Genomic DNA, 24,803 nt, shown 5'->3' with positions numbered 1-24,803 from the left:
AAACGGATTGACTCCCTTGGTTATCTATTTCCCGGAAGATCTGGGTCAGTGACGCAGCCTAACAGACTGTATCCACCTCACGTCTAGGGCCTTGAATACAACAGTCACACAAATGGTTTGTATTAACAACTAGACATGTAGCTCGTTACTCAGACCTGTCACTGCAATACATCTTAAAATGTTATTCTAAGCATTTAGGTGCTATGTAAAATTATTTCTAAAAGCTAAAAGATGACAGAAGTTTACCTCCAGGTTGAGGGATGGCAAGCACCTCCCCACTACCACTATAAAGTAGGCAACCCACATGTCTTTCCACAAGGCCTAACTATGCAAAATCAGGGCTGGGGCAAGAGGGGAAATTTTTAAGGAAGATGGTTTGTGGTTTTTCAAAGGAGTCTGACAATTCAAAAAACAATCTCACTGATTTCTTACCATAAGTCTATGATGTACTACTCAAAAATAAAGAGGTGGGGGGAGGTGGAGGGAGGAGAGGAGGGAGGGGAAACTGTAGTCAGTGTGTAAAATAAATGAATAAAACGTTAATTAAGTAAAATTACATTTAAAAAAGAAAGAAAAAGAAGCTGGGGCCTCCTAGATGTAGAATGCTATTGCCAAGATCCACAACTGGTAAGTAGTAACAAAGAAAAGAACTTCCTGGGGCTGAGGCCCAGCTCTCACACTTACCATACTGAAAAGGCAACATCAAATGAACGAACTTATTTAAGTAAGCTTTGCTAGAAGCAGCCTGGTGGTATCGGCTGTGGCTGTCAGCTGTGACTGTCCTCAGCAGCCTGGTTAATACAGCAGACCAGCTTAGTCTGGTCTGCAGAGCTCCTCAGTGGCTGAGCTGGATTCAAGGAAGGAAGCATGCTCCCAGTCTACACACCCTTATCTAGTAAGCATGCTACATTCCTCTTACAGGGCAGTTAACAGATAAGAGTACACAGTGTGGGAAATCTTTTATAAGTCTCCTAATGTTTTAAGTAGCACTTAGAAAAGAAATACTATATGGTAATTCTTGTGTATGTGGGGGAGGGGAGAATGCACACATGTGGCAGACAGAGGACAGAGGGTAATTTACATTTGTCATTCTCTCCTTCCACCATGTGGGTCCTGGAGATGGAACTCAGTTGTTCCGCTGGGTTTAACTCCTGAGCCATCTTACCAGCCCTAGTCTTCTTATTTTAGCTAAAATATAATACCACGCAAGACTAAATTCCCAGAAATAGTTAGAACAATCACCTGGCTTCCAGAAGATTGGGAAAACTTCGAGCTTCTGCCCACCTCCTGTCTAGACAGCTACCCTCTTCCACTTTAATCATATTTGGAGAAGTGCAAGAGACAGCCAGAGTCTTGGAAATATTAATTAAATGCATTTAGCACATGACAAGGGAAGAGAGATTCAAGCCTCTAGAGATCACTGAAAAATAATTATCATGTGGTTGTACACAACATTCCCAGGTCCTTGGCAGTCTCTTTATCCAAGAATGGGTCTAGACAAACACAGCATTGCTTGACAAAGGTGTCTGCCTATCAGCTCATGTTGTCAATGACAACACTTTCTGCCATAACTGTAGTTTACTGGAAACTAGTAGCAGAGAAAAAGGAACTCCGGCCAAGTAAACATTCCACGGTGGTCCTCTCAGAAGCTGGTAGATGGAGGCAGGATCAGTACTTCGAGGCTAGCCTCCACTGCAGTGAGTTCAAAGTCAGCATGAACACCCACACAAAAGCCCTGTCTCAAAGAAAATATCTCCATGTACTGTTTAGACACAGCATACTCCAAAGCGGGGTCTACCCTTGTGTTCATTCAAAAGCTTATTATGTGAATATGAAAGACACCAAGAAAACAGTACTTTGCCTTTTCCAACATAAAACTTTGAGCAACTAAATTTCTACCACCTGTCTCTGACAATGGTGTTACTATTGGCTTGCTTACCAACCTAAAATGCATACAAAGATGACAAACAGCTAGTTATGCACTGAAATACTGTCTTCTTTCCACAGTAATTTTCCCACTGAAGGATATGTGTCAATGATTACAAAGCTCACTCTGACTCAAGAAAAGGTAGGTTCTTTAAGTGTTTGAATATGCAAATATGACTACTTAAGGCATAGCCTGCCTTTTATAAATAAGACAGAAACAATGTCAAGCAGGGTTTGTCTGTCTGCTTGTTTGTTTGTTTGTTTGGGGGGATAGTTTGGTTGGTTTGGTTTTGAGAGGGGTTTCCCTGTGTAGCCCTGCTGGAATCTCCCTCTGTAGACCAGGCTGGCCTTGAACTCTGAGATCTGCCTGCCTCTGTCTCCAGAGTGCAGTCATGCACCACCACTTCCCAGCACTGGAGTAAATTCTTAATTCATTTTCTTTTTGTTTGTTTGTTTGTTTGTTTGTTTGTTTGGAGCTGAGGACCGAACCCAGGGCCACTGAGCTAAATCCCCAACCCTTCTTTTTGTTTTTTAATTGTTTTAAGTTGTTTGTTCACTAACTTACTTATTCTGTGTATATGAGTGATTTTTACTCTGCCTGCATGCATATATGCACATCACATGCATGCCTAGTGCCCTTGGAGGAAAGAAGGTATCAGATTGCCCCCAGTTGGAGGCTGTGACCCACCATATGAGTGATAAGAACTGCACTCAGGTCCTCATAAGAGCAGCCAGTGCTCTTATCTGCTGAGCTGTCTCTCCACCCCTGACTCACTTTCCCATAAGTCCCAAATGACATCAATCACTATAAAGACCCATCTTCACGGGAGTCCCACTTTAGCTAATTTTATCCTTTAGATTATGGTGTTCCAGGCATCACAGTAAGCAAAAAGATAGGATTATGACGCCAGGGTCCAGAATTTCATGTGAGTCTCTAGTTAAGTGTCTGTGGCTCCTCCACCATAGGCTCCATTGGCACCACCCATCAGGAGGAAAGCATCCCCACAGCACATCACCTAACAACAATGTTCTGTGACGGAGCACAAAGCACTGTGAAGGGCTGTGAACCAAGATAATTTCTTCAGTTTCCATTTGTAGAAAATTCTGTTTGTTGAGACAGAGTCTCAATATGTACCCTTTGGCTACCCTAGAACGGACTATGTAGACCAGGCTATCCTTGAACTCGGAGATCCACCTGCCTTTTAGGTGTACACTACCACAGCAGGCCTCTTCCTTAATACTTACAGAATGAAATGGTATCTGGAATTTGCTTCAAAATAGCTGAGGGTGGTAAAGGTCTAGATAAGTAGGTTTATAAGTCTGTTTTGTTATCCTACTTTCTAAAAGACTTTTCCATAATAATTGTGTTGCTGAGGTTTTGTTTGTTTGTTTGGGATTGCTTGCTTGCTTGCTCCTAGTTAGTCTCCTAGCTCAAGCTGGCATGGAGCGGGTATGAGACTGACCTCAGGTCCTGACTACCCACCCTATCTTCCTATCTTCAGCCCCAGGTCCTTGGTTACAGGCATGCTCCTGCCTCCATAAGAATGAAGAACAGGGTTGGGGATTTAGCTCAGTGGTAGAGCACTTGCTCTGACCCTGACAACAGGAGCTACAATGAATCCTACAAAGCATGATGCTAACACTTGACAGACACTAACACTCATCCAGTTGTAATGTCATAATTACCAAATGTAAAACCATTTTGTGATGTTAGTCAAGTTTATAGAGGAGATAATAATGCAAAACTGAATTTGAGATCATGAAGTTCATGACATCGAGACCAAACCTAATAGACTGAGACTATAATGGATTGTATTTACAATTTCCCAATAATCTCAGAATTCCTCATTTAAGTCAACAACTGGGCAAGGACTGGGCAGTGTGAACATGCATCCCGACATAAACATCCCTTGGTGTTTTGAGATTAAGTCTCTCTATGGAGTCCTGGCTGTCCTGGAGTTCGATATGTGGACTAGGCTGGCCTCTGCCTCTCTGAGTGCTTGGAATAAAAGTATGTGCCACCATGCCCAGGACATGGTTTCTTGCAGGTTAAAATATCTTGTTTTCTTCACAAGATTGCATGCCTAGATCATGTGACTAGTATGATCATACAAGAATTCTGCCTATTGCCAAACTTAAAGCATCCTCTAACTCCAAAGTCTCTCCCTTCTACTGAAGGTATTACTGTTTTATTAACAACACAAAAACCCCACTACATACAGAAAAAAGGAGACAAATAAAGCTTCTGTGAGGCCAGCATGCTCTGGGAAGTGGGTGTTCATGATAATCAGGAGAAAGCCATTGATGAGTGAGGACTCTAAGAGTTTCCTCAGAAGGCTCTCTGGATGTTACCCAAGCACTGGAGAGGTCCACCTGATATAGGGAAACAGTGGTACTCTGTCTCTGAGGAACTTTTCCAACCATGAAATTTCCATGTTTTGAACAACAGCTCAACTAGCTAAAACAAAGGATCATAAAAGCACATAGAAGACTGTATCTAAGACACTTTATGTCCACAGAGATTAAAGGAGTCCCCACACTTCCTAAGTGTCGGGAAAGGCTGAGTATGTGCTTCTGTAGGCCCATCCCTAGGAAGCACTGTGTTCAGAAAGTCTAGAAGGGGAACCAGGGATGAAGAGGGCATGCACCTCTCCCCAGCGTTTTGTTTTGCTTGGTTTTAATCTATCCAAGACAGAGCATGAATGCTTCTTTGATAACATACTAATTCCTTTCAATGAACTGTTATCACATCTTTTGGATTAATAAGATGAGCTGGAAAGGCAGTCTGTTACCCAGACTCCTCTCGCCCTGACTCACTGTAGGATCAGCTGTGTTAATAATGCTTCACAACTTTCTTTCTCCTGCTAAAAGCTCAAATGTGAGTTGATATGGCACATCACGAACTACACAGATGGCCCTCTACAGTCTCCCCAGCTCCAACTAAGAGCTCATTTGACTCACTAATACATAGTCCTAGCTCAAGATCTAAAAACAACTATGAAAAACAAAAAAGACAGTGAATTTCACATGCGGCATCTACCTACAAGGCTAAAACAATACAGCACCCTAAGCACAGCCTGGCTCCTGCAAGCACTGTGCGCATGCCATGCGTGCACTTCAGGAGTGACAGCAAACCCCCAAGCTTCAGGGGCAACAAGTAAGCATGGCAGGACAGGTGATGCTCTTCCCTCAGCGAGTGTGCAACACCTCACCAGTCATTCCTTACTTAAGACAGTCACAGGTGCTGCTGGGAATGAGGCGTGTGGACGTCAGTCTGCGGCACAGCAGCACTCCTGAGCTGTTTCCTACAGAGTTTGTTTTAAGAAGCACACACCAAAATCACCATAGAAATTTCTTTCAGTGATCTTCATAAATGCTCTAGTACCTCACCAACCACAGAAGGCATTGGTTCCTGTGAACTTTGATTCTCTTTCCCTGCAGATCTGGAGAGTCCCCACCAAGGAATCTGACATATGAACTTTTGCATCACTTCTGAGTAAATAAGTACATTCCATTCACTAGGTTAACATAGGCTAATACACCTAACTTCAGGCATCCAATGTCATCATCAGTGAAACAGATTTGTATTTGCTACATATGAAAATTTCAGATAGTCAATTTATCCCTCCCCCAAAACTGCTAATGATCAGAATTAACTAAGCCGTCTGATGAAGCCCAGTTTTGAAGGACTTTGTGATCACAAGATTCTGAAGCATCTATTTACATCACTATCTCTTCCAACTCCAAGAAAGGCCCTGATGTTGGTGAAGTAGTCCCACCATTCTTAGCAAGAGCTGCCTTCTTTTTTTTTTCCTGAGAAAATTATTGAAGAATAAGTCACAGATTGAACTAGTCAAAAGTAACATCTAGTCTCATGCATTAATTTTCCCAAAAGAAAAGGAGTTTTATTTGAAATTATAATCATACCAGCCAAGTGATTTGAACACTGAGTTCCCATCAGATCTTTCTCTGTCAAACCTAAGTGTAATCTCTCTGTGGAGAATAACACTGTCTGCTGCTAAGACCAACACTTACATATGTCAAACATGCAGACAATCTCCCAGGTTAATGAAATGTGAATTCTAGGTACTTTATTCTTCAGATAGCTTCAATATAATTTAAACGTTCTACCACTTCCAAGTAGTTAAAATAACTCCTTTTTTTCCTTAAAAGTCAGACACTTTACTGATTTAAGTCACCCTGTTCTCAATCTCTGTATAAAACACGACTGTCAGCTGCATCAGTGACAACATGGAACCACAGCACACAAAGGGACAGAGATTCTATAACCAGCCAATACATCAAATGATCTGCCTATTGAGAAGCATGAAATTAAACCTACTGGGTGCTAACAGATAATAGAAGCCATCCTCTAATCTAACAAAATGGGAGCATATTTACTCAACAGTTGATACAGAACATTCCAAATGGCTTCTCACAGGCTCCAACACAAGAGTGCAGTGTGACCCTGTGCACTCCTGGACACTGCATTAGCTGCAAAGAAGGAAGGCTAACTAAAAGCTGGGCCATGAGCTAGTTCTTTTCTTCAGGCCTGACTTCCTAAATAGCCCTTTGGAAGATTCTCATTTAAGATATTAAAACAATCTACTTTAAGTTAAAATCCCAAAGACCTAGTTAAGACTGACAGAACTCCAACACGTGTCCATATTGATGACAGGCAGGAAACATTTAAAGAAATCAGGACATGAGGTCACCCGTGTACAAATACAGCACCAGACAGCAGGCAGTGTCAACCAAACAGCTTTCATAGACTTGAAAAGCAAACAAACTACTGCATTCAAAGAACTCCAAATTTTGCTGGAACTGGTATTAACATCTTCCAAAAGGGCATCCCACAATATTTTTGATTCATACTCTGCATATTCGTGACATCAAGTCCTAAGAGTATCTAAAAGAAAAACCTCATGGCAAGATTTTGTTCGATCCTTGAAGTTTAAATACCTTTTGAAAGTAGTGGAGCACAGGATATCAGCCACTCCTGCATACCAGTTTTCTTATGCCTCTGCTACTACATTTCCCCAGACAGCGCTAGGGACTGAACCTAGGACCTTACTAGTAATATACTACACCACTGAGCTACATTGTTTGTTTGCTTGCTTGCTTATTATTTAGTTTGAGACAGGGTTTCACTAAATTGGTAATCTAGCCTTGAATTTGAAATCCTTCTCCCTCAGCCACCCTCCCAAGCAACTGGGATTACAGGCTTGCGTCATCAAACCCTGCATGAGAGATTTCTTAACAAAGAGTGAGCTCAAGCATTGTACAGTCTTCCCTGGCCAGCCTCACAATGACTACTACCCAGTACTTCCCAGGTCACTGAGATCCACCCCCAGGCTCAGAGCTGGGAACCAAACCCAGGGCCTCACATACTTATGCAAGGGCTCTGCCTACAATGTGAGGCCTGGTGGCACTGAGCCCAAAGGCTCATCACAGATCACAGCCCACCACACCTATGAGGACCACTTGAAGAATCTCCTTTAACAGTCTATGTCTAGACCCACCCATACTGTTTCTATGTCTCTACAACTAAGACCTTGGAATTTGATAGGCAAAGTAGATAACTAATGCACTCTAACATTTGCTAGTTCTTGGAAGAGAGACAATGTGTCACCCCCGCTTGTAGCATCTCCCCAGTAAAACCACTGGGCTTTCAGCGGTATCTGGTTAATTATTACTCAAAACCTGAGTGCCTTGCAGGGCTACTGCTCTGGACAGAGTTCCGGTTAGAGTCAATCAAGAGTTCCACACAATGGAACAGTGCTATAGACCTTTAATCCCAGCACTAATGTGGGTTCCTGAGTTCCAGGACAAGACCTTACCTCAAGAAACAAGGCAGAGTTGTGCATGCTACATCCCTAAACTGTAAAACAAAACATATTTGACTTGATTTGTTAGAGAATTTAAAAAGTAAGTTTTAGAAAGACTGTTTTAATTCTCCTTTGTGATAAACTAGGAATCTGGAATAGATTTATTTTAAAACCAGATTTCTAATTCATTACAATTAATTAATAGTAAAATTAATCTTAACAACTATTAGCGCCATTCAACAAAAAAGGATTTGGAAGCAGGTGGGGTTATATATTCCTTTAATCTTCAAAGGGAGAAACGAAGGCAGGAGCATGTCCAGGAGCTGGAGGCCAACCCAGGAAAATGAGTACCAGGCCATCCAAAGCTTAGCAAACCCTGTCTCAAAAGGACCAAGGAAACTGGGACTCAGAAACATTAAAACACTTGCCCAAAGGGACAAGTCTAGCCAGAAGCAAAATATTCTTTTTGTTTTGGTTTGGATTTGGTTTTTTGCTTGTATTTTTGAGACAGGGTTTCTCTGTGTAGCCCTGGCTGTCCTGGAATTCACTCTGTAGACCAGGCTGGCCTCGAACTCGGAAATCTGCCTGCCTCTGCCTCCAGCAAGCTGAGAATAAGGGTGTGTGCCACCACTATCTGACTAGAAGCAAAATATTAACTCCACGGATATAATAGCATCAAGACTGGCCTTTGTGAACTAAAAAAATGTCTGCTTAGTCTCCTACTGACCACCTGTATCTCAAACAATACTCTGTGTAGTAATACTTCAACTGTCCACAATGAGCCTGTCTAGATACCACTCCCGAGATGACCACAGCTTCCGGTCTCCCCTGTTCATCTAGGCTGCCTCCACTGACCCTCCATCTCAGGGGGCTCACGGCACAGGAGTAAGTGACTCTACCCAACTTCTGAGGCTGTTACAAAGAGAAATACAGCTTCCTGAAGACAAATGTTTTTTAATCCCAGCTGCCAAGGATATGGGGAAGATGTGCTCTGGGATTCTAGTCTGTAACCCCAGATTAGATTTTACCAAGGACCTGCACCACGCCTGGCTCTGAAGCTTCCTAGCTGAGATCCAGCTGTCATGGAACCAGGAAGTCAAGTCCATCTTACCTTTCTAATTCTTACTCCCACCGACGACACCAAGTTTCAAGTGGCAGCCACAGCAAGATAAACACAAAACAGCGCTTGTATGGGAAAGCCTCGGGTTCTGTGTTGCTCTTACTAAAAGTGCTCATTAAATGAGAGCCTGGGACACACAGTCACGTTCCCATCTACATCTTATGCAATGCCACTCTTCAGAATGCCTCTTTCTATATGCTGATGCCACCTAGGAAGTCTTCCTGCAGGGGGTGTCTGCAGCTCAATTCAAAACTAAGGCATGGTCCTTCCAGTCCCTCCACCTAACAAACCATACTGTTGGTTACAAGTATCTGGAAGTCCTCGGATGCTATTCTCTATTCTAATGCATTTGCACAGTCATTAAATCTCTTCCCTTCCCTAAACTGTAAAAGCTTCCATGACACGGCCAATTTCTTTTCTTTTTGCTCTGTATTACTGTGCCTGGCACATAAAAGGCACTCATTAAATTTTTGCTGAATAAACAAAACTAACCTTGTTATCTGGAATCCAAATCCACAGCAGATAAGATGTAGAAAATTAGAAAAGGGTAATTGTTATTTAAAACACACATACACAAAAGTCCATTTTCAAAGGGCTCACACTCTACCTTGAAAGCAGTCAGTAGAGTGCTTGCCTAGCATGTCCAAGACCCAGGTTTAACCCCTGGTATTATGGCGGCGGGAGGGGGGAATATATTTAAATATATATGTATATTTATATGTATATGTATATTTAAATAAATATATATATATATCATAATACAAAATGACAAGAACAAGATTATCCTGTAATATGCCAATAAGACACTTCTAGAAATTCCTACAAAATAAATTAAAAAGTAAATATCTTTGTTACTTGTCATTTGAGACTACTGTCTTAATAAAATTACCTTGCTCTGTTAAGTATGGAGTCTGGTCATCAATCTCATACTTCTTTCCTTTCTTGATTCCTCTGGTCTCCTAAGTACATTCTTTACCAATTTAAAGAGTACTTCTAGTATAATAAAAAAAAAAAAAAAAAAAAAAGACTCCCCTTATTCCTGGGTAGTATTTCTTATCTGGAGTGGGAGTGTCCTTGAAAATGGTACAGGCCTGACTCAAATTAGTCAAGGAATGCCCAACCTCCAACAATACAACACTGAATCAGAAGATAGAATCTTGGTTTGGGCATTTAGGGTTTTTTTCTGGTATTATTCAAACTAAGCTTTTCTCTGGGGTTCTTGATATCCTTAGGCTATCTCTCTCTTTCTTAAGTGCTAATGTCTTTCTGACTCACACTGAAGTTTGTAGATTTACATTAAAAACAGACTGTTTCCCATGTCATTAGAAATAGGACGAGTTCATTGTTTGTATATGAAATCAGGCAAAATTGCATTAGCAATCAAGTGTAATTTGCTTGTGGTTATTGACACACAAACTATAGCTGCTATAAGCTGGGATTTCTGTGATATAAGCAGTTATTCATACAGATTTGTGTTATTGCTTAAGCATTACATACACTGACTAAAAGTAAACAATGATACCTACTGATAACTACTATTTCTACACCAGATTAGATGGGTGGGGGCAAACAGATATCTCTGGTTGTTGTATTACATCCCTGTGAATGACCCTCACCTTTCCAGTCCTTTTGTCAATGTGAGAATGAAGCTCCCATACCCACAATGAGTTGTGGGGGAAGAGGGTTCCACCATACATTCTGAACTGTTCTGAAGTAGCAAAGAGAAAAAAGACAGGTTAAGGAGAAACTAAAAACACTAGGAAGAATTTTAGGATTCGAAAAGTCAGAGAAAACAAATGAAAAAGAGAAACAGAAATGTTCAAAATGAGTTTAGTCAAGTATGCAAGAAACACAAGTTACCATTCCTCAACAAAGAGCAAGAAACATGCATTAAGTATTGAAACAAAGGCTTCCCATTTGTCCAGGTGACTATAAAATTAATGTCTCACTCTCACTCTTCAGTCTGGGCCTGAAACAAAAAGTCTCCTTCTTCCTGGAGGTTAAAATATACCTCCCATTTAGTGGATGGCAAATGTCCATCCAGCAAATCAGCTGTGACCTTTCTATTTGTCTTTCCCTATGATCACAGTATGGTTTGTGTAGGCCCAACCTAAACAGGCTGCAGGACTCAGAAATGTCCCAAAGGGTCACTCCATGGAGCAGTAAAGTCTCAAAGGTGCTTCTTGGGCCATGATCAACCTCACTCACTCATCTAACAACTTCCTAACTCTTCTGGGTGAACTTCAATCAGCATGCAAGAGAAGACATCCCAAAACTGACAGAACAAGCCCACCCACTTGGGACAACTGACTTGGACTCTTAGAAACAAACTATGGATGCTAGAGGACATTCAAAGGAATAAAAGCCAGGAAAGGAAATACAGTGAGTACACTGGGTTAGATTCTGAACTGGATTAGGTTCAGCTTTGAAACCCAAAGCTTAATGGGTGGGGTATTTGAAGATGACTAGGGGAACTGACAGGGAGGAGATCATGTGTCCATTCTGATGGTTGAGAACAGCACCTTGGGTGTTTTGCAGGCTTTCTTTATGGGTGAAAGATGCCATCTTCACTGAGAGGCAGTGGGAGGGGACAGTAAACCTCTGTGTGACATACGAATGTGAAAATTCACACAGGCACTTGCTTCACTACCCTTCCCATCTTACTGAATGTAATTTTTCACAATGAAAAGATCGTTAGGACAGCTCATGCTCTATTACTTTGTAGTTTGAAACTTTTCCTTTCAGGAAAACAAAGCTTTAGAGCAACTTATTTTAAAAGTTGTTCTTGAGATACTTTATGGAGCTAAGAACAAGACAGACATGTGACACTGTGTCACCAAGTGCCTAAAGTCTCCTCCATGGGGCTGGACTGCTGTATCTAACATGTGCCAGTGGCTGATGACCCAAAATTAACAGATGACAGACAGAGAGCCTTCTGACTTACTCTGCAAATTCAAATGAGGAATCCTGGTTAGAACTAAAGCCACGAGTGGTGGTACACGTCTTTAATCCGAACACTTGGGAGGAAGAGACAGGAGGATTTCTGTGATTATGAGGCCAGCCTAGTCTACATAGAGTTCCATGCTAGTCAGGACTACACAGTGAGATCATGTCTCAAAACAAACAAACAACAACAACCAAAAACCAAACTAAAACTGGGGGCTGGAGATGGAGAGATGGCTCAAGGGTCACATACTATTCTTCCAGAGAACCAAAGTGAGGCGGCTTATAGCTTCCTTCACTGCGGATTCCAGGGGAGCCAATGCCTCTGGCCTGCTGCAGAACCTTCGCTCGTGCGTGTGTGTGTGTGTGTGTGTGTGTGTGTGTGTGTGTGTGTGTGTGTGACACTTCCACTCTAGTTATTACTTCTTCAGCGGAAGGGGTGCCACCCCGGGGAATGCTATCTTGTGTACCTCCAATTCCCTACACCTTTTCTCCTCTCCACTATAAACAGAGATTATTAATCCCTCTTTTCTCTGGAGTGTCAAGTACTCTGCAAAGGAAAATCCAATAAATCCTGGCATTAAAAAAAAAAGTCAGACTTTATCAAAGTGACAAAGCAAAAATGTTTTAATTGTTTCTGAGGCGAACACAGTGGATTTGCTTCCGCTCCTGTAGGACAATTTTAATCTATAACTGGTTCATTAAGCAACTTAGTAATGACTTTGGAATATTTTTGGACTCCTCCTTTTGTTCAGGTTCATTATTTCAGTGTTAAGATTAGCAATAGGAATTCCTAAAATAATCTTTATGTCAAAGGCATGCTTCCTGAATTTTAGAATAGCTCATCTACTTTCTCTAGGCAGTTCAAGAGAACACAAGGTTACACCACAGCATGTGCTCACAGGAAGAACACACTCCTAGAACAAAGGTTACTGCACACAGCAGAAACAGAAAAACTCAAAGGCAAGTTTTTGCAGGTATCATTCTATAATGAGTGGGGAATGACATTATTAGGAAAGAAATATCGTGGGAAGATCAATCTATTAATGACTTGCAGCAGAGAAGGGGATTTAAGTGTTAGTCAAAAATGTCTTTATGCTGCTCAGCTGCTCTACATACTGTCTAAAGCGCGCACACACACACACACACACACACACACACACACACACACGTACAGTAGTTTTAAAAAAAAAAAAAAAAAGACCCCCAAAGGAAGTGGCATTATTAGGAGGTGGGGCCTTGTTGGAGGTGTGTCACTGTGGAGGCAGGCTTTGAGGCCTCATATATGCTCAAGCCATGCCCAGGGAGAGTCTTCCTGTTGCCTGCAGATCAACATGTAGCAGCTCCTTCTCCAGCACCACGTTTGCCTGAGTGCTGCCATGCTCCGCGCCATGATGATAATGGACTAAATGTCTGAAACTGTAAGCCACCACCTCAATTAAATGTTTTCTTTTATAAGGGTTGCCATGGTCATGGTGCCTCTTCAAAGCAATAGAAACCCTAACTAAGCCCATATGCATACATGTAGCATGCATATACATATAGTGTATGCATATATATATAGCATATGGGTATATGTACGGAGTATGTGTATAGCATGTATGTGTACACATGGCATATGTGTTCATGCACACACACGTGTTCTAAACCAATGAGAAAGAAAGTATAAGTTCTTCAATCATTCAGACATGCTCACTTTAGGTATATTTACAGGACACAATGGATAAACTGTCTTACCAGATGAATCAAAGAATTTTAGTTCATGGTCTTTCAAGGACTATACATTGAAAATTGTCTTGATCTGCTCCTCTGTGTTCTATCATCAGTCATGTATTTGCAGTTCGTTCTTCCCTTTGACTAGCAACCCCACCAGTCACCAGTACTTTTCCTAACTTAGTAAAGTACTAATGCATCCTTTAAAATCTCTTAAGATGCAAGGAGATGGACACACTGTTCTTGCTTTACTCTGCCTTGGTTATTTCATGTTCCCTTACACTGGTGTTTCGCGTGCTAGCACATTAGAATGAGGAGAGTAGCCCAGGTCGGTGGCCTGGAGGGAGAGGCAGATGCAGATAGCTGCTAGGCTGTGAGGGGGCTAACAAGTGACATTCAGGCAAGTGACCATCAGGGGACTGCCCCAATCTCCCATGGAGCAAGGGTCGGCCCTCCTCCCTCTCCCCTCCCCACTACATCCCTGGTAGCTCCCTCACACACAGCAGGAAGCCTCTCTCAGTGGTGGGGTCGTGGTCTGAATGGAGCAGGGTCCGGCCAGCCCAGGTGTGCCCAGGCCCAGGAGCCCCTGCCAAAGTGCTGGAGACCTCCAGCTCCAGTTTTGCCGGCAATCTACTTCAATGGCCAAGCACAATGTTGGCTTTCTGAGGGAGGGCTTAACCGTCGATACATATTTTCAGTCCACAGTGATTAATTTTCTTGCATTACATCTAATATCTCAGTCTTCCATTCATAATTACATGTGCCACTTGCTTAAGATAAAGGTACACGATACAGCACCATGCTTTCCACGGGACTTCCACTTGCTTCCCTACCTTCTTCTAGGCTTTATACCACCTGTTTACTTTGCAAAGACTCTGATGGTGGTGCCTACAAAAAAACGACATTTCCAGGGGATTTTCCCATCACCCTTGAATGGAATCAAGACACTAACACAACAGAAGACAGCAAGAACACACACTGCATAAAACACGGAAAGCAGTTCTTTTCCTCTGGGAAAGGAAGGAGTGGAGGGGACAGTCACATATCCCTGACTCACCTTAAGCTCACTGTGTAGCTGAGGATAACCCTGAACATTTGACCATCCCCACAAACACACACAGACTCACAGGTGTATGCCACAACACTTGGTTTACTGGTTGCAGGGCACGGAAAATAGGGCCCTGTGCATGCTAGGCAAACACCACCAGCTGAGCTACACTGTCAGCCCTCACAAGCAAGCATTATTTTTCTTTCTCTGAATTCTTTTCCATTTATCTATGTATTTATTTTAGACGGGGTCTCATTTTTGTAGCCTTGGCTAGCCTGAAAACATACTATGTAAGCCAGGCTGGCCTTGAACTCACAGAGATCAAACTGGTTGTGCCTTCTGAATGCATTGATTAAAGGCATGCACCATTATACTGGGGAAAAAAAAATTGAAGCAAGCATTCTTAAACATTTGGTTACAGTTTTGACCACTCTTAATTCACTTCAATATTTTCAGTCATAACATGTGAACCACTTGGGTCACCTAACATTGTGGAGTTTGCAATAATATCCTTAAAGCAGAAAAATACATAAAGGTATGGAATACAACAATCCAACTAAATAACACACTCAGCGCCCCTACTGCTGGCACAATGCTGGCCAACAAACAACTAATTTCTAACCAATCAGTTAATAACTGCTGTGGCTGGGCTAAAAGATTTTAAACATCATATTCTTAGCGGAGAGCTAGCTGCCTCACTAAGTGCTGTAAACAGGTTAGACCTACCTACTAAAAAGGGACACTACCTGCCATGTCACTCACATGAAATTCTTCAGGACAGTCACAGACTTCCCCCATGACTCTGCATTCATTTTCTTTACCTCTGCCCATCTTCCATCTCCATGTCTCCGATTTGACTTGGGGAAAAGACAAAAGGGAGAGTGTGCGCAGAGCCCACCCCTGGTGGACACAGTGGAAGCAGGCTGTTCCCAGCCATTCACTTCCACTGCCTTCTCCTCCACACACAGCCCCCTGCAACACAGGCAGCAGGGACAGGCAGAAGAATCCTCTAGAGCAGGCAAGTCCCCCTGTGCCTCCATTAATACCCAGGCCAAGACAGCAACCTTAGATCTGTTAAATCTGCAGAAATTCTCATTCTGAATTTCAGTAAACTTCTCCATTCCTTCCTCAGGAACCTAATGAGTACATGTGGAACAATTTCCTTCTCACATCCCAACAATAACTACTCAAAAGTGATTGTGTGTTAAATGAATGTTACAGTTATGAAGAATTCTAACTATTTATATACATGTTAGGATTATACTTGTATATATATGGATCTAGGGCTTAGCACACTGGAGGCCTAGGTTTGATGCACAACACCATAAAAATATACGAGTAAAATATATAACAGTAGAGAATAATACCACAAAAACATTTCTTAATACATTAAAAATTTGTTCCTTAGGCCAAAAAGATGGTTCAGTGGTTAGAAACACTGGCTGCTCTTTCAGAATTCCTTGGGTTCCATTCCCAGCACCTACATAGTGGTTCATAACCATCTATAGCTCCAGCCCTAGGGGATCCAATGCGTTCTTCTGGCTTCTGTGGGCACCAGACATGTACAAAGTGCATGGACAAATATGCAGGCAAACACTCATACACACAAAGTAAAAGTACTTTTAAAAAATATTACTCATATAACTATCTAAATTCTCCATTTGGACAGACTCTAAAGATGGCCTAAAAATGAGTAAGTAATGATGAAGATCCCTGAAAAGACACAATTACACTGGGGGGTGGTGTTTCTGAGCTTGAACCCAGAATGCTCAGCAAGCAGTCCAGCATGGAGCAACATCCTCGGACCACAATTCAATACATACACATATACATACATATTTCTTGTTGTTGTTTGGGTTTTGATACAGCATCTCTCTATATAACCCAGGATATCCTGGAACTCACTACATAGACTAGGCTGGTCTCAAAAATCAGAGATCCCCTGCCTTTACATCCATAATGTTGGAATTAAAGGCATGCACCACCACGCCCAGCACAATTCAATATTCTAACTTACATTTTCAAAATAACTCAGTTTTTTTTATCTTTAAGCATATAGGGAATTAGAAATTTTAGGATAAATATTATATGTTCTTAAAAAAGCAACTGTAACACAAAGGCAGAGGAAGTTCGTTCATGATGTCCCATGAACAGATTACATAAGCAAGATGGAGCCTGCTGGAAGAACCCACCCTCATTCAGCTGTGGCCTGGAATGGGCAGAGGGCAGTTAGCAGCAGCAAGTTCTAGAACTCACACTCTCCAAGTTAAGCCATAAGCGACTACCAGAAAACCCCATGCATTGTATTGCCCTCTGACAACAGGCCCTGGGTCCTGGCAGCTGGAACATTACAAGCAGTGCATGCAGATCCTGGCAGAGCACAGGAGTTTCCTGAGAGCGCGCCTGCTCCCTGCAAACAATTGAGCAGACAGAAGAATTCCACAAATAGCACAGCAGAAGTCAGATGACTGAATGTATTAGCAGCCTTCTTTTGGGTCTATGGCATCTCAACACAGTCATCGGTGCTACATGGAGAACACAACACTCACCAAAAGGCATCACACAGTTATGCTACAACACTATTTGGAAGAAATAAGAAAGCAAATATCTAGGTCAACTCCTTATCTTTTCTAAACCTATATCCCTGCAAGTGTTCCCTCAATCCATTTTCTACCTATCCCCTACAATTTTCCATTGAGAGAACAGACAAGAATATGCTTTTACAAAATAGGTGGATTGCTGTTGTCTTAACAAAGCTCTGAGTGTGAGCCTTGCAGCCAATAGGAAGCCCCAACTAAGCAGGCCAGAAGCAGAGCTACCTGGGTTCCAGTGCACTTCAATAGCTTGACTGTGTGACACTGGAAGTTACTGGACAGCTGTGTATCCATTTCCTTCCTGAGCAGCAAGAGAGGGATGCTACAAAGTGAACAACTGCTTCCCAGCCCCTAAGTTAGAAAGTAAATGCGCCAACACAGGCACCTCACTCCAGAGCCATTTCAGCAAATGTTTAGTGAACTCCCATCACTTCACTTCACTGCTTTTCCTACTTCTGACATTTAAAAGACTAGAGGGTCTTAAAATTTCGAGACTAGTTGAGGCTTACAGGTCATGACCTCTCTGTCCAAGGTCACAGAGATACCTGCTGGCAGCATCTGCAGAACTTCCACTATGCATATCCATTTCTTCATAGACTTACAACTAGAAGAGAGGCCTACGGACATTTGCTGTATCCCAGATTCCTACTGGGAAGCCATGCTCAGACTCCCCCTTAACAGATTAATCCCTCTTGAACTCCAGCCTCCTGGAACACGAGGATAACAACTTCTATTTATGTGCTTGTGGCCAGAATCAAAAGAATGAAACACTCATCAGAAAGCCTAGGAGGTGAATGGCACTACCCCTGCTATGCTCTAACTATAGGCACTGTGGTCCCATCAAGGGAATATTTAAACAACTTGGGGGTATAGTATGTGATCATATGTATTTATGTGTGCATGTGAAGGCCAGAGCTCAACACTGGGTGTCTTCCACTTTGTTCTCAAATCTCATTTTTTTTTTTTTTTTTTTTAAAGACAGGGTTTCTCCCTGACCCCAAAGCCCACTGTTGACTAGACTGGCTGGTTAGTGAGCTCCAGGGATCTCCCAAGCACAAAGATTAACAGATGTAACAACGCCAGACTTCACAAGGGTACTAGAAATCCAAACTCAGGTCTTCAAGCTTGCAGTGTAAACACATTACTGGCTGAGGGATCATCCAAGCCCCACAACTTTTTTATTCTAAACATAAAACATAAAATTTTTATCAAAAAAAAGATAACACAATCCCAAATCAAAGCAGAATTTGCTAGATAGTATATACTTGAAACTACATATACATACAAAAGAAAAGACTGATATGCAAGTTGAAATTAAGGCAGATGTTTCCTTCTCTACCTCGAAGATGTAAGGGAAAGAAAGGAGGAGGAAGGAGACCATCGCCCAGTTTCTGGTGCCTCTGCAGGCACTGACTCTGTAACTCACAGCTTTTACTACCAAATACACTGTCAAGGTCAGAACAAGGAGGTCTCCATCAAATGGCTATGTGAATAAATGAACGAACTGATGGCCAAAGCAGGAAGGAATGCGGAGAAGAGACTACACACAAAACCCACAGTAAGGTTCTGCTGAACAGGGACGGAACAGATTAGAATTTGCTGGCTTGGGGCATAAATTCCACCAGAATTAACAGCTAACTTCAATTTTCCTTCTTTCTGTCAATTGCCACCCAGATGAAAGGTTTGTAGTACACTTAAGTAGTTGTTAGCAACACCTATTTGTGGCCTCCTCCTGATTACTGACACTATGTCCAAAAGCCTCCAAAGCAATTAAGTGAAGCATTACCGTAGGTCCTATGCTCATTTACGTTTGCTAGAAATTTACAAGCAGGGAACCAAATGAACACTGTCCTAAAAGAAACCCTATTATATTGCCATAGCCACTGAAGCCAGAAATGTGGTGAATGATCGACATTAATTGGTAAACAAAGAACCTTCGCTCTAGGAGCCAAAATCCCTGTGCTCCACCTGTGGACCAGCTAACCAGTCTTACTTCTAGTGACATTCGTTTGTTCACCTTTAAGATGCCCACTCCTTTTTATTATCATTTTTACAACAACTAGGAAAAGTATATCGACTTCTAAAACGGCCACAGAAGTCCCACTGTCACCTCTGTCCTGGAAGTGGCCTCCAGGACCCATGAGGTGCATGTCTTCCTCATGCTGTCTAAAGTACGAGTCTGTGACACTGAACTGTGCTCTGCAGCTTTTCCAGATGGCACTCTTTAAGAGGCTTTAGAGTGGTGTGGCAATGGCGTCCCTCCTCTCCTTTGCAAATCCTAAGCCCTGCAAGAGGTAGAAAACAAAAAAAGAAATAAGCGCATAAACACTAAGAGCCTCTTTCCATTTCGAAGGGACACAAGAGAGAAAAGGAGTTTGTGACAGGAGAGGGTGAAAAACTAAATGTGTTCTTTTCCCTTCCGTGGCTTTTGTTATTGCTGTGTAAACAGGCATCCTTTCACTGGGGGAAAGTCCCCGATTTGCTCTGAGTTCATGACGGCCAATGTCAAGGTAATAGCAGTTCCTTACTCCCTCTATTTCTTCATTTAATCAATATAGCGGCCAGGTGGTGGTGGTGGTGGTGGTGGTGGTGGTGGTTTTGGTGATGCACGCCTTTAATCCCAGCACTCTGAAGGCAGAGGCAGTTGCATCTCTATGAGTTCAAGGCCAACCTGGTCTACAGAGCAAGTTCCAGGTCAGCCAGGACTACCCAGAGAAACCCTGCCTTAAAAAACAAATAATAACAATTATTATAATTCTAATTCTAATGATAATAAATCAATATAGCAGGTCTGGAGAGGTGGCTCAGCAGTTAAGAGCACTGGCTGCTCTTCCAGAGGACCAGGAATTGTCCTCAGCATCCACATGCAACTCACAAACATCTCTTAACTCCAGTTTCAAGGGATTCTGGCCTCTGTGGGCACCAGGCACACGTGTGGTACACAGACATACATGCAGGCAAAACACTCATACACATAAAATAAAAATAAATAAATTTTTTAAAAAATCAGTGAAACATATAATAACACAATACCAAACAGAACTAGTAACTAGAAAACAGTAAAAGGCCAACATCGTAAACTGGTTTTGTCAAGGCCACACAACAGTGGTGACGGTATCAAAGACACCTGTGCATTTCAGAAAACTAACCTTATATTTAAAACATGCTTTAAAAGGCCACTCTCTCTTCTTTTTCTTTCCGGTATAAGGGCTGCTTTGAAGAATATCTTTTGTATCCAACAGGACAAAAACAATTCTTTAGAGGCCTAAGCTGTCAGAAGTGTGGGTCACACAGCAACTGCTAACAAGGCTGCGTCCTTAACTTCAACATGTAAAATGGAACCCTGAACAGAGATCCTGGGTTCCAGACTCAAATTTAGGTAAGATACAACTATGGGGTGGGGTGGGGGGAGATGCATTAATCCTTTACGCAATCCCAAGACCCCCTCTGACTATCTTTTATATTTCCAGTAAAAGGTCTCTCACACCGAAAGTCATCTAAATTATATTTAACCAATGAAGGGTTAAATTTTTTAAAAAATTATTGAGTCCCCCAAAAGCATTAAACTCACATCAATGACTGCTGAGCTGCCTTGAAGCCTGGGCCTCTGTACCCTGACATCTAAAAGTCAAAGAAATCCTCTCTTTTAAGAGAGAAATTCCCAGGAGGAAGAGGGCTCAGCTCCAGCATGAGAGCACACAATGGAATCACCGCTGACAATGCACATCTTTTTCTAGACGTCTCCATATGCTTGAGAGGTTTTCCTCTAGCCAGGCATTAGGGGACTTGCTACTCTCTGCCACCAAGAATCTACCAACGTTTTCAAGAGAAGGAAGTAAAATAATAGGAAAGAGAAAAGGGCCTGCAGCGGAGTGGCCCTCTGTAACCAAGTGACTGAATGCTGCTGGGTTCTGAACATTAATTTACAATACTCCCTACTTCGGTCAGTCCAAATAAATGCCTGTTTTATCTTTGGCTTGGCACATTTATCACCAAAATAACACTTCAAAAGCTACAGCAAAATGCAATTTATTTCTACAAGAATGCTCAAAATTACACTGGATTGGGAAGCTACCCTATAAATTTGAAAGTCACATATTACAGACTACTGCTTCCTTACAGTACAGTCTCTCTCAAGTTCTTTCTTGGTAACCCAATAGTAATAAAAGCTGGAGAACCCAGTATGGAAACATAAGTATCATGCCCACAGGATATTTTTTTAAATCCCAAAATTAAATTCACGGGTGACAGATTCCAAAACTGGATGGATTCTTGGTTTACCACCACTCCTTCTTTGAACTCCCAAAGATACTACAGATTCCAGTCGGGGGAAGGAATGTTGTCGCTGTCGGGTGGACTAACCTCACCAACAAAGAACAGGAGAGCATGCACACACGGAGAGGGCACTGCGGGCAGCTGCTGTCCTTTTAACAGACCGCAATTCCAGCTGAGCAACCTGGGATCCTCCCAGGGAACCCCACCCCATCCCCCACCCCACCCTCGTTCCTGAAAGGCAGGAAGGAGTCAAGAAAGTCACTTCATTGGACCCAAACAGTTAAAACAATCAGCTCTTGACCTCTTACACATCAGAAGTAACCACACACTATGAAATTCATCTGTTTAAGGAAAGTAAAAATGGTTAAGAATCTTTTGTATGGGAGTAACCTGGAAAGCTACCCCCAACCGGCGCGCTCCATCCTTTTTTTTTTTTTTTTTTTTAATTTTTCGGCAGACAAGTATTCTTTTGCCAGTTTTGTGCTTTAAATACCCATGCTTAGTGTCTCAGTGATGCTTTGGTAGATAACTTAATTTTGTTTACCCAAGAAGAAGAGAAAAAAAATTCGAACAGCATAAACCGAAACTTTGTAAAATGTCACACCCAGACAAAACACAAAACTTAAGAGTACACGTTGGGAATTGGTGGTCGGATTAAACAGAATCCCAGTGAAGCCTTTCCAAACAAGGATGCATTAGCATTTCTAATAATCACCTGACACAGGCTACCCCCTCACACTCAGGGTGCCCTTTCAATTTCGTCGTCCCGACGCTGGGCAGAAGCCTAGTGAAACTAACGCAGACCTTCAAAGATCCCTAGCACGCACACCTGGCGCTGAGGTCCAGAACACGGTCACTACCAACACATGCCATTTTAAAACCGGGCCTCGCAGTTACTGCCACATCCTGAAGTGGCTTTTAGACTTTGTCACGTCTCAAACAACGCCTCTCGCGGCACCAGAGAAAAGCAGTATCTTCGCGCACCTCTGCAGGTCTCCCCAGGTCACAGATTCCGTGAGTGACACTATTCCACAAGCTGAGGTGCGGGCGACCAAGGGACGCGCCAGAGTGGAGGGCTCGCGGCGTCTCCATGACTCCCCCGCCCCGCGTGCGACTCAACCCTCACTGGTCGGAAGAGACCCCGCCCCCTTCCTGCCTCTGGCTCCCACCATTGGCCTACCGATACCCGGCAGGTCAGTTCCCGCCGTCTATTGGCTCACTGCCCCATCAGTCAGGCGCAGCAAGATTCGGGTCGGTGGGCGGGGAAGGAGTCGGAGGAGGTGGAGTGGGAGTGGGATTAGAGGACGAGGTGGCGGAGGAGGGTGCTCGGGCTCCGGCTTGGGTTTGGGAAAGTTTCCCCTGCCAGTGACAGGCTCTCTGAGGCGTGAGGCCCAACGCCGCTGGCGGCCAGTGAGGGGCTCGGGTCCCCCGATTCCCGCCCCTCGGTCCGCAGGCCCCGGAAGCCACTTGGGGGAGGGGGAAGGGAGGGACCATGGAAGCAGGGACCGAGCCACCCCCGAGCGCGGCCGCGGCGCCTCTAGGACTCCCCCGAGGGGCGGGGTGCGGGCACTCCAGCCCGCGGCGCCGACCCTGGCCGCCTCCCCCGGGAGCCTCCAGGGGCCCGGAGAGGAGGGTCCCCGGTCCAGGGCGTGACCCGGGCGCGCCTGCCGCCAGGACCCCTCCCGCTTCCCGCGGGGGGCCCCCCGAGGGCCTGTCCCTGCAGGGGCCGCAGGAGGGGGACGAAAAGGGGGCGCTGGCGAGCCAACCCGGAACCTCCCGGCCCGCGGCCCGCCTCCCGCCCCCGGCCGCGGCCCCAGCGCGCCTCCGGCACACATGCCCGCACCCAGAAAGTTAAGTCAGGGGCGAGCCCGGCGCGGCGCCGCCGCCGCCCGACCCCGGCTCCCCGCCCCCACCGCGGCCCGGCCTGCGCGGCCCGAGCGCTGCCGCCCCGAAGCTGGCCCCAGGCCCGCGGTCCCCCCACCCCCGAGACGCCCGAGCCCCCGCCGCCGCCCCTGCCAGCCGCGTCACCTTCACACACACCCCCGGCACTTCCCCGGTCCTGCCTTCTCTCGCCCGGCTCCCACCCGTGCAGCAGCCGCCGCACGCCTCCCGGGAAGAAAGCACCGGCCGCGGCTGCGCCCGCCCGCCCGCCCGGGCTTTCCCCCCCGCCAGCCCGGGAGCCGCCTCCCGGGGCTCCGCCGCGCAGCCCCGAGGGGGCCCAGAGCCGGGGCCCGCGGCAAACCGCTGCCTCCCGGCCTGGTGCTCACCTCTCGGCCGGCGCCTCGGGCTGCAGCCTCCGCCCGCCTCGCGCTCCGGGGCTCGTCTCCCGAGCTCTCTCGCCCGGCGCCCGAGCGCCTCCTTTCTCTCCCGGGGACTCGGCGTCTTCCCGCCCTCCCCACACCCCCCTCCCCCAAGAGCCGAGTCCCCGGCTCGGCCGCGCCTCGAGGATGCGCGTCGCGGGCTCCGCACGCCCGGGCAGCGGTGCCCGCACACAACAACAGCCTGCCCGGCCGGCGCGCGGCTCCGCCGAGCTGCGCGCACCAAGGGCAGCGGCCCGGGTGGGGACGCGGCACCCCCCACCCGCCGCCCGCGGGCCCCCAGGGGAGGCGCAGTTACCAGTGGGGCCGTCACGCCGTCAGGTGCCGGCTGCCGTCGGCGCTGACCTTCGCCGCCGCCGCGGGAGCCCAGGCTGCGGCCGCCATGTTCCCGTGTTAATAACTGCTGCCTGGTTGTTTATTTCAATGGAGATCCTCCCCCAGCTCCCTCCTCCTCCTCCTCCTCCTTCTTCTCCTCCTCCTCCTCCTCCTCCTCCGCGGCTCCGCACTTGCGGAGAGAGACACAGACCGCGCGAGCTCGCGAGCAGGGGAGGGGGCTCGGCCACCGGGCTGGCCCGCCCTCCGCCTCCCGGCCGCGGCCGCCTCCGGGCGAGCGCTGTCACCGCGCAGAAGACGGGGCGGAAACTTGCGTCCCGCGCCCCCGAGCCTGGGCCCGGGCGCACCGGGACTACCCCAGCCGCGGGGTCCTCAGCATCTCCCCAGCTGGGGAGACTTGAGAGCCCCGAGAGTTGGACGAGATGGGTGGCTGTGGTCTAGGGACCGTGACCTATGGGTGACTGCAAGTGAAGGGAGAGTCAACAGAGGACTCCATGCGAGGGCAAAGGGCAGTGCCCAAAAAGAAAGCTAGCGAGGGGGCCGGGCGGGGGCCGGGGAGTGGAGGCCGAGGGACTGCCGCGCCGCAGACGGCGGGGACGATGCTACGGGAAGGTCGCGGAGAACCTAGTGCCAGGGTCGCCCCGAGAGGAGCCTCCTGCGCGCGCTCAGGCCGGGCCCCGTGGCCAGCAGCCTGCACCCCTCGCG

At 45.4% G+C, this 24,803-nt stretch overlaps 1 protein-coding gene across 1 annotated transcript in view; it reads right to left on the bottom strand.

Annotated features, from left to right (window-relative positions):
- Nucleotides 1–24,195, bottom strand: part of Ncoa2 (nuclear receptor coactivator 2) — a 245,191-nt gene extending 220,996 nt beyond the window's left edge. The window contains exon 1 of the mRNA XM_036178914.1: nucleotides 24,064–24,195. The gene's annotated coding sequence lies outside the window, so the exon portion shown is untranslated. The remainder of the gene's footprint in view (nucleotides 1–24,063) is intronic.
- Nucleotides 24,196–24,803: the final 608 nt, after the last annotated feature.

Source organism: Onychomys torridus, chromosome 2, assembly GCF_903995425.1.
Source record: "Onychomys torridus chromosome 2, mOncTor1.1, whole genome shotgun sequence".
In the NCBI taxonomy this organism is placed as follows: domain Eukaryota; kingdom Metazoa; phylum Chordata; class Mammalia; order Rodentia; family Cricetidae; genus Onychomys; species Onychomys torridus.
This window is presented reverse-complemented; position numbering and strand designations above follow the sequence as displayed.